This window comes from Rhipicephalus microplus, unplaced genomic scaffold (assembly GCF_043290135.1).
Source record: "Rhipicephalus microplus isolate Deutch F79 unplaced genomic scaffold, USDA_Rmic scaffold_232, whole genome shotgun sequence".
NCBI classification, from domain to species: domain Eukaryota; kingdom Metazoa; phylum Arthropoda; class Arachnida; order Ixodida; family Ixodidae; genus Rhipicephalus; species Rhipicephalus microplus.
In genome coordinates this window covers 185,001-197,500 of record NW_027464803.1, presented here as the reverse complement: position 1 = coordinate 197,500, position 12,500 = coordinate 185,001, and the positions used below count along the sequence as shown (strand labels likewise).

At 60.5% G+C, this 12,500-nt stretch overlaps 2 non-coding genes across 2 annotated transcripts; both read right to left on the bottom strand.

Annotated features, from left to right (window-relative positions):
- Window positions 1–200: 200 nt before the first annotated feature.
- On the bottom strand, window positions 201–353 carry LOC142792694 (5.8S ribosomal RNA). Its single transcript, XR_012891137.1, has one exon. It is a non-coding gene; the product is annotated as a 5.8S ribosomal RNA (ribosomal RNA).
- Window positions 354–2,072: 1,719 nt separating this feature from the next.
- On the bottom strand, window positions 2,073–3,887 carry LOC142792705 (small subunit ribosomal RNA). The gene has a single exon (XR_012891148.1). It is a non-coding gene; the product is annotated as a small subunit ribosomal RNA (ribosomal RNA).
- Between the last annotated feature and the right edge of the window lie 8,613 nt (window positions 3,888–12,500).

Genomic DNA, 12,500 nt, shown 5'->3' with positions numbered 1-12,500 from the left:
GGTGCCACATCCTCAATGCAGTCGGTCGCCCCCGTTTCGGTTGGGCTCTGGCACGACGGTCGCCACCGTCTCGCCCTTGAGTGGCCGCTGTTGGCGCTCGCTGTGAGGTGTTCAGCGTGCTGTCCGTGTTGCCGACGCGGTCAAAACGAGTCGACGGCTCACGTTCCCTTGTGCGCCGAAGGCTCTCTTGATATGTGATCCGACCCTCAGACAGACGAAGCCAAGGGAAGACCCAAGGCCGCAATGTGCGTTCAAAGAATCAGTGCTCAGTGTGTCCTGCAATTCACACCAAGTCTCGCAGCTGGCTGCGTTCTTCATCGACCCGAGAACCGAGTGATCCACCGCTTAGAGTCGTGAAAAAGTGTTTGTTCAATTCCGTACAGTCAAAACCAAACGTTTCTGGCACTCGGCCAAACAGTGGCCAAGAAGGGCGCTTTTCAGCGCACGCTTGGACTCCAAAACTCTGCCGCGCCTTTTTCGGCTGCCGCAAATCGAGCAAACGGTGTGTTTCGGACGGCGTTTCGCTTTCGCTACTTGCGAGTGCTTTCGTGGTCCACCCCTCTATAAATACTCGGGAGGCGTCGAAGCCGGTTCTCCAAGCCGGACCCGTAGGTATCGTTGTGTGCTCGCTCTCATTGGCCCGCCTAACCAGAAAATGCCTGCGGTACACCCATTTGGATAAGAGTGCACGCAGATGCGGGCCTCGACGGCTACACATTTCCTCGGGCGGCCGCCTCCCGGCCTCCGTGGAGCGCGGGATGCACGGTCCCATCGACAAGCCTCTCCCGTTTTTACCGTGGCGTCGCGGTTCACCACGGCAGGCGGGTCGGTCTCCTCCGCATAAAAAGGGGGACCCCCGCTTTTTGTTCCACGAAATCGCACAAGCTTTTTTCGCATCCACGGTTTGCCACCGCACACCAAAATGCCGATCCGGCTGCCTACTTTAGCCAACAGGTGGAGCCAGGCGCGCCGTACTTGCGCGGCACTTCCCACGTCCACCGAAGTCGGTGCCAAGGACCACTTTCGGCGCCGGAGCCGCGTACGAGCCTACTCGAGGCGGAAGAACGAAGCCAGCAAGGGCCTGGCCGCAAGTGCGTTCAATTGTCGGGACGTCCAAGTCCCTCGTTCTTCCGTGCTTCCTCTTTCGGCAAGTCGTTGCGGCACCTTCCCAAAGCGCGCAGACCCGCTAATCGCGACGAGCGCGACGTGGCCGTGCCGCCTTTCCCTCGGCAGCAAGCAAAACGCCTGGCAACGTCGACGCTCCCCTAACCGCGATCTCGCACCGTGTTTCGTGTGGCGAATTCAAAAGCCGGCCGGCGCTGCTGCAACCATTACGGTCGGTACGCATACGCCGCGGAGGGCGGGACGGTCATCGGAGCGTGCGGTTCCTCCATCGAGTACTGCGCACCTCGGCCGTCGCATCGCCGTGCCATGACCGGCCGCGCGTCAACGCGAACCGGTGCCAGCGAGATCCCTCGCCTGCAAGAACCGACCGGCAGCCTCCGTCACCCGAGGACGCGGAGGCGCTTGCCGCGGACGGCGGGACGGTATGCACTGGTGCACAGCGGACCCGTCACATCGCCAGTTCCTTGACCGACCGCCGACGCTTGTGCCGTTCCTCTCGTACTTGGCAGTCGCCGCGCGATTGTCGGGTCTCGTTCTTGCACGCTCGAACGGTCGGGAGGGCACTCGGCTGGCGTTTCGGGAACGCGCAGCCTCGCCTTCTACCGACGTAACCACGACTCGCCGTTCGCGCTCCGCCGCTCCTGTTTACAGTACTAGGCGGTCCCGCAGCGGTCGGGTCGCGCATTTCGAGCGCTTCGAGCCACGGTGCAGTGGCGGGTCGAAAGCCGACCTATGAGTGCGTTGCGCCGTTTGTACCCGCGTCCGCCACCTGGCCGACCGTCCAAGGTCGCGGTGTTGGCGTCCGCTGGGCGCAACAATTTGTCACGGGGTGCCGCTCCACATTCAGGCAGCCCCGTGGGGAAAAGCCGACCCCGCGTCCAAACGGGGTCAGCGGCAGAAAGTGTCGGGCGCAGACGCAGCTGAGGCGCTCACCCTTCACAATCCGTTAATGATCCTTCCGCAGGTTCACCTACGGAAACCTTGTTACGACTTTTACTTCCTCTAAATGATCAAGTTTGGTCATCTTTCCAACAGACCGGCGCAACCGAAAGGCCGCGCCGGACATCGGTCCGAAGACCTCACTAAATCATTCAATCGGTAGTAGCGACGGGCGGTGTGTACAAAGGGCAGGGACGTAATCAACGCGAGCTTATGACTCGCGCTTACTGGGAATTCCTCGTTCAAGGGGAACAATTGCAAGCCCCTATCCCAATCACGAAAGAAGTTCCACGGGTTACCCAGTCTTTTCAGACAGGGATAAAGACACGCTGCTTCCTTCAGTGTAGCGCGCGTGCGGCCCCGGACATCTAAGGGCATCACAGACCTGTTATTGCTCTGTTTCGTGCGGCTAGGAGCCGCTTGTCCCTCTAAGAAGGTTGTAAGGTGCTGGGAACCCCGCACCTATTTAATAGGCTAGAGTCTCGTTCGTTATCGGAATTAACCAGACAAATCGCTCCACCAACTAAGAACGGCCATGCACCACCATCCACCGAATCAAGAAAGAGCTCTCAATCTGTCAATCCTCCCAGTGTCCGGGCCGGGTAAGTTTTCCCGTGTTGAGTCAAATTAAGCCGCAGGCTCCACTCCTGGTGGTGCCCTTCCGTCAATTCCTTTAAGTTTCAGCTTTGCAACCATACTTCCCCCGGAACCCAAATACTTTGGTTTCCCGGAAGCTGCCCGCCGAGTCATTTGAGTAACTCAGGCGGATCGCTGGTTGGCATCGTTTATGGTCAGAACTAGGGCGGTATCTGATCGCCTTCGAACCTCTGACTTTCGTTCTTGATCAATGAAAACATTCTTGGCAAATGCTTTCGCAGTAGTTCGTCTTGCGACGGTCCAAGAATTTCACCTCTAGCGCCGCAATACGAATGCCCCCGTCCGTCCCTCTTAATCATTACCTCGTATTCCAAAAACCAACAGAACAGAAACGAGGTCTTGTTCTATTATTCCATGCAAGTTTATTCAGGCGACTCGCCTGCGTTGAGCACTCTAATTTTTTCAAAGTAAAAGCACCGGCCATCTCGAGGCACACAATGAAGTGCACCAAGAAAGAACCGGCATGATGTTCAGTCCGAGCCGTCGCATCGGGTAGATGCACTACTCGTCTGGAACTGAGATCCAACTACGAGCTTTTTAACCGCAGCAGCTTTAGTATACGCTATTGGAGCTGGAATTACCGCGGCTGCTGGCACCAGACTTGCCCTCCAATTGATCCTCGTTAAAGGATTTAGAGTGTACTCATTTCAATTACGGGGCCTCAAAAGAGTCCCGTATTGTTATTTTTCGTCACTACCTCCCCGTGCCGGGAGTGGGTAATTTGCGCGCCTGCTGCCTTCCTTGGATGTGGTAGCCGTTTCTCAGGCTCCCTCTCCGGAATCGAACCCTGATTCTCCGTTACCCGTAACAACCATGGTAAGCAAGTAACCTACCATCGAAAGTTGATAAGGCAGACACTTGAAAGAAACGTCGCCGGCTCGTGGCCATGCGATCAGCACAAAGTTATCCAGAGTCACCACACAATACGGGCCGAAACCCGATCGATCTTGGTCTAATAAAAGCACCCGTTACCCAAAGGGCTCCAGGCTCACTGCATGTATTAGCTCTAGAATTGCCACAGTTATCCAAGTAGGAAGAAACGATCTAAGGAACCATAACTGATTTAATGAGCCATTCGCGGTTTCGCCTTATTTCGGCATGTACTTAGACATGCATGGCTTAATCTTTGAGACAAGCATATGATTACTGGCAGGATCAACCAGGTAATCGTTCGACTGCGCGTCCGTCCTCGCCTTCGGCGGGCCGGACGCAGTCTGTGTGCGGCGGAGGCCACCTTCAGGCGCCCCAACACGCTTATTTTGCACTCCGAGATGACGGCGTTCGAGCTCGCTACGGCACAACCTTCCCGAAAGACGAGTGGGAGCCGTGCGGCAAGAAGCACGTTCATGCTCGCTCTTTTTCGTTGCATCGACTCGGTCGCGCCGTGCGGGTTGCCCAAGCCCGCTGCACTGTCGGTGGACCGGCCGGAACTAGCAACGGAGCCGAGACTGCAAAGCCGCCAGACGACGGGTCACGCCCGCGTCTTCGGCGCTTTCGCATCTGAATCGCCCGAGGACGACACGGAACACACCTCGATATCGTGGTAAAACGGCACCGTCCGACAACCAGCCCCTAACGCATCAAGCGGATGAGGCTGCAGACGACTGCCGTGGATTCCCCTGGAGCAGACCCGAGGACACGCTTGACGAGGCCGAAGCCCGCCGCATATCAGACACCCGGTCGCTTTCGCGTACGCCGCTCACGAGAACCCCCACATAATAGCAGCGATAAGTACCCAGACCTCCTTGGGCACTAATACGAGCGTACTCGAGAAAATTTCACCGCGGGTGTGCCCCGAAACGTGTGGCACGTTGAGCGTGCCACAAGTCTACGTCGCTCTCAAACCCGCCGAGGTCGTAGAATTTGCGACCCTACTCACGAAATTCCCACCGAGGATACGGCCGCAAACGTACCGCACCTTGGGTAGGCCACGAGTTTGTGCAACACTACGCTGACGGCACAGCACCGAGGTCGTGCGCGCACGCACGGGAAAATTCCGCCGCGGTTTCTGCCGAAAACGTGAGGCACCACGACTCTCCGCAAGTTCGCGTCGACTGCGAAAGACCGAAGTCGTGAACGACGTGTCCGCTACTCGCCGCCGACACGCTGGACACCAAACGTACAACGACTCGACGGCGTCGTAGAGGCCCACGACGCGGTTTTCCTTAACGACGTCTCGGCGTGGCACCGACAGGTTAGAACGGCCGACCAACGTTCCCTGTCCGCCGTTCGGCTCAGTCGAAGGGCTCGGCGACTTCGGCAACGCTGCGAAGCCGCACGGTGACGCACGCCATGTCCCCATTTTTTTTTTTTTCTTTCTGCGTCTGCCGGGGTGCCCCTATAATAGCAGCGATAAGCACCCAGACCGCCGTGGGTCGCTCGCCCCGGCTGACGTGGTTTTTCGTACTCCTGCGGCGGTCGCCGTCAAGCACGTCCAAATACGCTACTTTCGTGGGCGCATTCACGCTCTTTCGCTTCGCCGGAGTGCCAGCACTCACTCTGCCAAAAACGGCGAACATCCGAGCGGCGGTTCCCACTTTTGCGTCGGCGTCGCAAACCCCGCCCCGGCAGACGAGGTTTGCCGTACTCGTGCGACGGTGGCCGGCGGGCACGTCGAAAGACGCCGATATCGTGCGCGAATTGGCGCACCTTGGCTTCACCGGAGTGCCGCCACTGACTCCTCCAAAAACGGCGAAGATCCGAGCGGCGCTTCCCACTTTCGCATCGGCGTCCCGAACTCCGCCCCGGCTGACGCGGTTTACCGTACTCGTGCGACGGTCGCCGGCGAGCACGTGGAAAGACGCCGATATCGTGCCCGAATCGGCTCCGTTCGGCTTCGCCGGAGTGCCAGCACTGGCTCGGCGAAAGACGACGAACATCCGAGCGACGGTTCTCACTATTGCGTACGCGTCGCAAACCCCGCCCCGGCAGACGCACTTTGCCGTACTCGTGCGACGGTCGCCGGCGAGCACGTAGAAAGACGCCGATATCGTGCCGGAATCGGCCCCGTTTGGCTTCGCCGGAGTGCCAGCACTCACTCGGCCACAAACGGCGAACATCCGAGCGGCGGTTCCCACTTAGCCGTCGGCGTCCCGAACTCCGCCCCGGCAGACGCGGTTGCCGAGCTCGTGCGACTAGCGACCGCGAAGCCGTCTCGCGACGCCGCTTTCGTGCGCGGCTCCCACTGCGACCTGGGTCACCCGAGGTCGACGAGCAAGAAAGAATGTCGAAAAAAAATTTTTTTTTTTTTTGCGTCTGCCGGGGTGCCCCTATAATAGCAGCGATAAGCACCCAGACCGCCATGGGTCGCTCGCCCCGGCTGACGTGGTTTTTCGTTTTCCTGCGGTGGTCGTCGTCAAGCACGTCCAAACACGCCACTTTCGTGGGCGCATTCGCGCTCTTTCGCTTCGCCGGAGTGCCAGCACTCACTCTGCCAAAAACGGCGAACATCCTAGTGGCGGTTCCCACTTTTGCGTCGGCGTCGCCAACCCCGCCCCGGCATACGCGGTTTGCCGTACTCGTGCGGCGGTGGCCGGCGGGCACGTCGAAAGACACCGATATCGTGCGCGAGTCGATGCTTCTTGGTCTCGCAGGAGGGCCGCCACTCACTCCTGCAAAAACGGCGAAGATCCGAGCGGCGCTTCCCACTTTTTCGTCGGCATCGCAAACCTCGCCCCGGCAGACGCGCTTTGCCGTACTCGTGCGACGGTCGCCGGCGAGCACGTCGAAATACGCCGATATCGTGCCCGAATCGGCCCCGTTTCGCTTCGCCGGAGTGCCAGCACTCACTCGGCCAAAAACGGCGAACATCCGAGCAGCGGTACCCACTTAGCCGTCGGCATCCCGAACTCCGCGCCGGCTGACGCGGTTGCCGAGCTCGTGCGACTAGCGACCGCGAACGCGTCTCGCGACGCCGCTTTCGTGCGCGGCTCCCATTGCGACCTGGGTTACCCGAGCTCGACCAGCAAAAAAGAAGGTCGAAAAAAAATTTTTTTTTTCTGCGTCTGCCGGGGTGCCCCTATAATAGCAGCGATAAGCACCCAGACCGCCGTGGGTCGCTCGCCCCGGCTGACGTGGTTTTTCGTACTCCTGCAGCGGTCGCCGTCAAGCACGTCCAAATACGCCACTTTCGTGGGCGCTTTCGCGCTCTTTCGCGTCGCCGGTGTGCCAGCACTCACTCTGCCAAAAACGGCGAACATCCTAGTGGCGGTTCCCACTTTTGCGTCGGCGTCGCCAACCCCGCCCCGGCATACGCGGTTTGCCGTACTCGTGCGGCGGTGGCCGGCGGGCACGTCGAAAGACACCGATATCGTGCACGAGTCGATGCTTCTTGGTCTCGCAGGAGGGCCGCCACTCACTCCTGCAAAAACGGCGAAGATCCGAGCGGCGCTTCCCACTTTTTCGTCGGCATCGCAAACCTCGCCCCGGCAGACGCGCTTTGCCGTACTCGTGCGACGGTCGCCGGCGAGCACGTCGAAATACGCCGATATCGTGCCCGAATCGGCCCCGTTTCGCTTCGCCGGAGTGCCAGCACTCACTCGGCCAAAAACGGCGAACATCCGAGCAGCGGTACCCACTTAGCCGTCGGCATCCCGAACTCCGCGCCGGCTGACGCGGTTGCCGAGCTCGTGCGACTAGCGACCGCGAACGCGTCTCGCGACGCCGCTTTCGTGCGCGGCTCCCATTGCGACCTGGGTTACCCGAGCTCGACCAGCAAAAAAGAAGGTCGAAAAAAAATTTTTTTTTTCTGCGTCTGCCGGGGTGCCCCTATAATAGCAGCGATAAGCACCCAGACCGCCGTGGGTCGCTCGCCCCGGCTGACGTGGTTTTTCGTACTCCTGCAGCGGTCGCCGTCAAGCACGTCCAAATACGCCACTTTCGTGGGCGCTTTCGCGCTCTTTCGCGTCGCCGGTGTGCCAGCACTCACTCTGCCAAAAACGGCCAACATCCGAGCGGCGGTTCCCACTTTTGCGTCGGCGTCGTAAACCCCGCCCCGGCAGACGCGGTTTGCCCTACTCGTTCGACGGTCGCCGGCGAGCGCGTCGAAAGACGCCGATATCGTGCGCTAATTGGCGCTCCTTGGCTTCTCCGGAGTGCCGCCACTCACTCCTCCAAAAACGGCGAAGATCCGAGCGGCGTTCTCCACTTTCGCATCGGCGTCCCGAACTCCGCCCGGGCTGACGCGGTTTACCGTACTCGTGCGACGGTCGCCGCCGGGCACGTCGAAAGACGCCGATATCGTGCCGTAATCGGCCCCGTTTGGCTTCGCCCGAGTGCCAGCACTCACTCGGCCAAAAACGGCGAACATCCGAGCAGCGTTTCCCACTTTCGCATCGGCGTCCCGAAGCCCGCCCCGGCAGACGCGGTTTGCCCTACTCGAGCGACGGTCGCCGGCGATCACGTCGAAAGGCGCCGAATTCGTGCACGAATCGATGCTTCTTGGTCTCGCAGGAGGGCCGCCACTCACTCCTGCAAAAACGGCGAAGATCCGAGTTGCGCTTCCCACTTTTTCGTCGGCGTCCCGAACTACGCCCCGGCTGACGCGGTTTACCGTACTCGTGCGACGGTCGCCGGCGGGCACTTCAAAATACGCCGATTTCGTGGGCGCATTCACGCTGTTTCGCTTCCCCGGAGTGCCAACACTCACTCTGCCGAAAGCGGCGATCATCCGAGCGGCGGTTCCCACTTTTGCGTCGGCTTCGCAAACGGCGCCCCGGCAGACGCGCTCGTGCGACGTACTCGTGCGACGGTCGCCGGCGAGCACGTCGAAAGACGCCGATATCGTGCTCGAATCGACCCCGTTTCGCTTCGCCGGAGTGCTGCCAGTCACGGCGCAGAAAACGGCGAACAAGTGTTTTTTTTTTTTTTTTCCTAGAATTTGTGTTATAGAAGGCACATTTGATATCGGACGATAATTTTCAACTTTATCACGCGCACCGATTTTCGTGTAGAGGTTTGCAAGTTTATGGGAATTTCTCCACTTGGAATAATGCGATTTAGTAGTACTACGAGAACTTCATGGATGTACTCAAGGGTACGGGGCAAGTCAGTTACGTCAACACCTGCAGATTTTTTACACTTCAAACTGAAAATTGTTGGTTGTGAGTCCTCGTGTGATATTAAAGGCCGATTCGCTAACACATAGAACAAAGAAAGAAAGGAAGAAAAAACGCCCGCGCTCGCTCAAGAAACCTGGGTTCGCAACAAGTGGCAACAACAAGCAACCGAGCGAGTGCGCCAAAACCCGTGGCGGCCGAACAAACGCGAAGTCCCAACCGCGTCAGCCGGGGCGGCACGGGACAGGAAAAATCACTTCAGCCGGGGCGGCGGGGCACCGAATAAACCTCGTCACCTCGTCGCAGGATAAAAGAGGAAACAAAAAGTCTAAACAGCGTCTGCTGGAGCGAATGCGTAATAAAACAACAACAACAACAAAAAAAAAACACCCGCGCTCAAGAAGTCTGCAATCCTCACAAAAGGCGACTGTGACCGAGCAGCGTCAGCCGGGGCCGTGCGGAAACGGAAAAACCGCGACTACCGGGGCGTCGAGGCACCGAAAAATCCTCTTCAGCCGCGGCGAAAAAAAAAAACAAAAAGAAAGACGGAGGGGGGGGGGGAACCACGTCTGCCGGGGCGAAGGAAAAAAAAAAACGCGTCTGCCGGGGCGAGCCCGGGTGCGGCACCACCGGGAAAACTGTGGCAAACAGACATGGCGATCGAGTGAGTGGGCCGCCAGCCAGGCTCAGCCAAAAAGTGCAAAGTCCGAACTGCGTCAGCCGGGGCGGCAAAAACCGCGTCAGCCGGGGCGGCGCAAAAAACCGCGTCTGCCGGGGCGGCACGAAACCGCGTCAGCCGGGGCGGGGCGAAAACTGCGTCAGCCGGGGCGAAAAGAAAAAAAAAAAACGCGTCTGCCGGGGCAAGCCCGGGTGCGGCACCACCGGGAAAACTGTGGCAAACAGACATGGCGATCGAGTGAGTGGGCCGCCAGCCAGGCACAGCCGAAAAGTGCAAAGTCCGAACCGTGTCAGCCGGGGCGACGCAAAAACCGCGTCAGCCGGGGCGGCGCGAAAACCGCGTCAGCCGGGGCGGCACGAAACCGCGTCAGCCGGGGCGGCGCGAAAACTGCGTCAGCCGGGGCGGCGCGAAAACCTCGTCAGCCGGGGCGAGCGAAAAGGGGGGGGGGGGGAACCACGTCTGCCGGGGCGAAAGAAAAAAAAAACGCGTCTGCCGGGGCGAGCCCGGGTGCGGCACCACCGGGAAGACTGTGGCAAACAGACATGGCGATCGAGTGAGTGGGCCGCCAGCCAGGCTCAGCCCAAAAAGTGCCAAGTCCGAACTGCGTCAGCCGGGGCGGCAAAAACCGCGTCAGCCGGGGCGGCGCGAAAACCGCGTCTGCCGGGGCGGCGCGAAAACTGCGTCAGCCGGGGCGAGCCCGGGTGCGGCACCACCGGGAAAACTGTGGCTAACAGACATGGCGATCGAGTGAGTGGGCCACCAGCCAGGCTCAGCCAAAAAGTGCCAAGTCCGAACTGCGTCAGCCGGGGCGGCAAAAACCGCGTCAGCCGGGGCGGCGCAAAAAAACCGCGTCTGCCGGGGCGGCACGAAACCGCGTCAGCCGGGGCGGCGCGAAAACTGCGTCAGCCGGGGCGAAAGAAAAAAAAAAACGCGTCTGCCGGGGCGAGCCCGGGTGCGGCACCACCGGGAAAACTGTGGCAAACAGACATGGCGATCGAGTGAGTGGGCCGCCAGCCAGGCACAGCCGAAAAGTGCTAAGTCCGAACTGCGTCTGCCGGGGCGGCACGAAACCGCGTCAGCCGGGGCGGCGCGAAAACCGCGTCTGCCGGGGCGGCACGAAACCGCGTCAGCCGGGGCGGCGCGAAAACTGCGTCAGCCGGGGCGAGCCCAGGTGCGGCACCACCGGGAAAACTGTGGCAAACAGACATGGCGATCGAGTGAGTGGGCCGCCAGCCAGGCACAGCCGAAAAGTGCTAAGTCCGAACTGCGTCAGCCGGGGCGGCAAAAACCGCGTCAGCCGGGGCGGCGCAAAAAACCGCGTCTGCCGGGGCGGCACGAAACCGCGTCAGCCGGGGCGGCGCGAAAACTGCGTCAGCCGGGGCGAAAGAAAAAAAAAAAACGCGTCTGCCGGGGCGAGCCCGGGTGCGGCACCACCGGGAAAACTGTGGCAAACAGACATGGCGATCGAGTGAGTGGGCCGCCAGCCAGGCACAGCCGAAAAGTGCCAAGTCCGAACTGCGTCTGCCGGGGCGGCACGAAACCGCGTCAGCCGGGGCGGCGCGAAAACCGCGTCTGCCGGGGCGGCACGAAACCGCGTCAGCCGGGGCGGCGCGAAAACTGCGTCAGCCGGGGCGAGCCCGGGTGCGGCACCACCGGGAAAACTGTGGCAAACAGACATGGCGATCGAGTGAGTGGGCCGCCAGCCAGGCACAGCCGAAAAGTGCTAAGTCCGAACTGCGTCTGCCGGGGCGGCACGAAACCGCGTCAGCCGGGGCGGCGCGAAAACCGCGTCTGCCGGGGCGGCACGAAACCGCGTCAGCCGGGGCGGCGCGAAAACTGCGTCAGCCGGGGCGAGCCCGGGTGCGGCACCACCGGGAAAACTGTGGCAAACAGACATGGCGATCGAGTGAGTGGGCCGCCAGCCAGGCACAGCCGAAAAGTGCTAAGTCCGAACTGCGTCTGCCGGGGCGGCACGAAACCGCGTCAGCCGGGGCGGCGCGAAAACCGCGTCTGCCGGGGCGGCACGAAACCGCGTCAGCCGGGGCGGCGCGAAAACTGCGTCAGCCGGGGCGAGCCCGGGTGCGGCACCACCGGGAAAACTGTGGCAAACAGACATGGCGATCGAGTGAGTGGGCCGCCAGCCAGGCACAGCCGAAAAGTGCTAAGTCCGAACTGCGTCAGCCGGGGCGGCAAAAACCGCGTCAGCCGGGGCGGCGCAAAAACCGCGTCTGCCGGGGCGAAATAAAAAAAAAACAAAGAAAAAAGCCCGCGCTTAATCAAAAGAAAACAAAGAAAAAAGCTTGCGCTTAATCAAAAGAAAACAAACAAAAAAAGTTCGCGCTTAAGCCTGGCGGTGGAACCACCGGGGCAAACAGACCTGGCGATCGAGTGAGTGGGCCGCCAGCCGGGGTGAGCCAAAAAGTGCAAAGTCCGAACCGCGTCAGCCGGGGCGACGCAAAAACCGCGTCAGCCGGGGCGGCGCGAAAATCGCGTCAGCCGGGGCGGCGCGAAAACCGCGTCAGCCGGGGCGGCGCAAAAACCGCGTCAGCCGGGGCGGCGCAAAAACTGCGTCAGCCGGGGCGGCACGGAAAAACGAAAACCGCGTCAGCCGGGGCGACATCAAAATGAGGAAAAAAAAAAAAAACTGCCTTAGGACACCTGCGTACACTTTCATGCGTTTGGGCATATCTCTCTGTAACACGCGCGCCCCTCGTTACGCGCGGCACTCTGTTTTCTCCGACACCCATATTTCGGCGGCATGTGGCACGCGCGCCCGTCCCTACGCACGGCACACCGCAGTGCTTTCTCGATATTTTTCTTTTCCTCCAACACCGTCATCTATAGGCTTTTAGTGACCTGTTGCTCGTGGCACAAGTTCGCTAGCTCTGACACCTCTTGCATGCGCACCGTTTTTGCGCACGGTGCTATGCCGCAAAGCACGGCAGTCGCATGCGTTTCTCTCAGGCACCTCTTTTTTGACACAACGCTGTGGTGCTTAGAAACACACGCGCCGCTTTTGCGCACAGAACTCCACCGTACAGCAC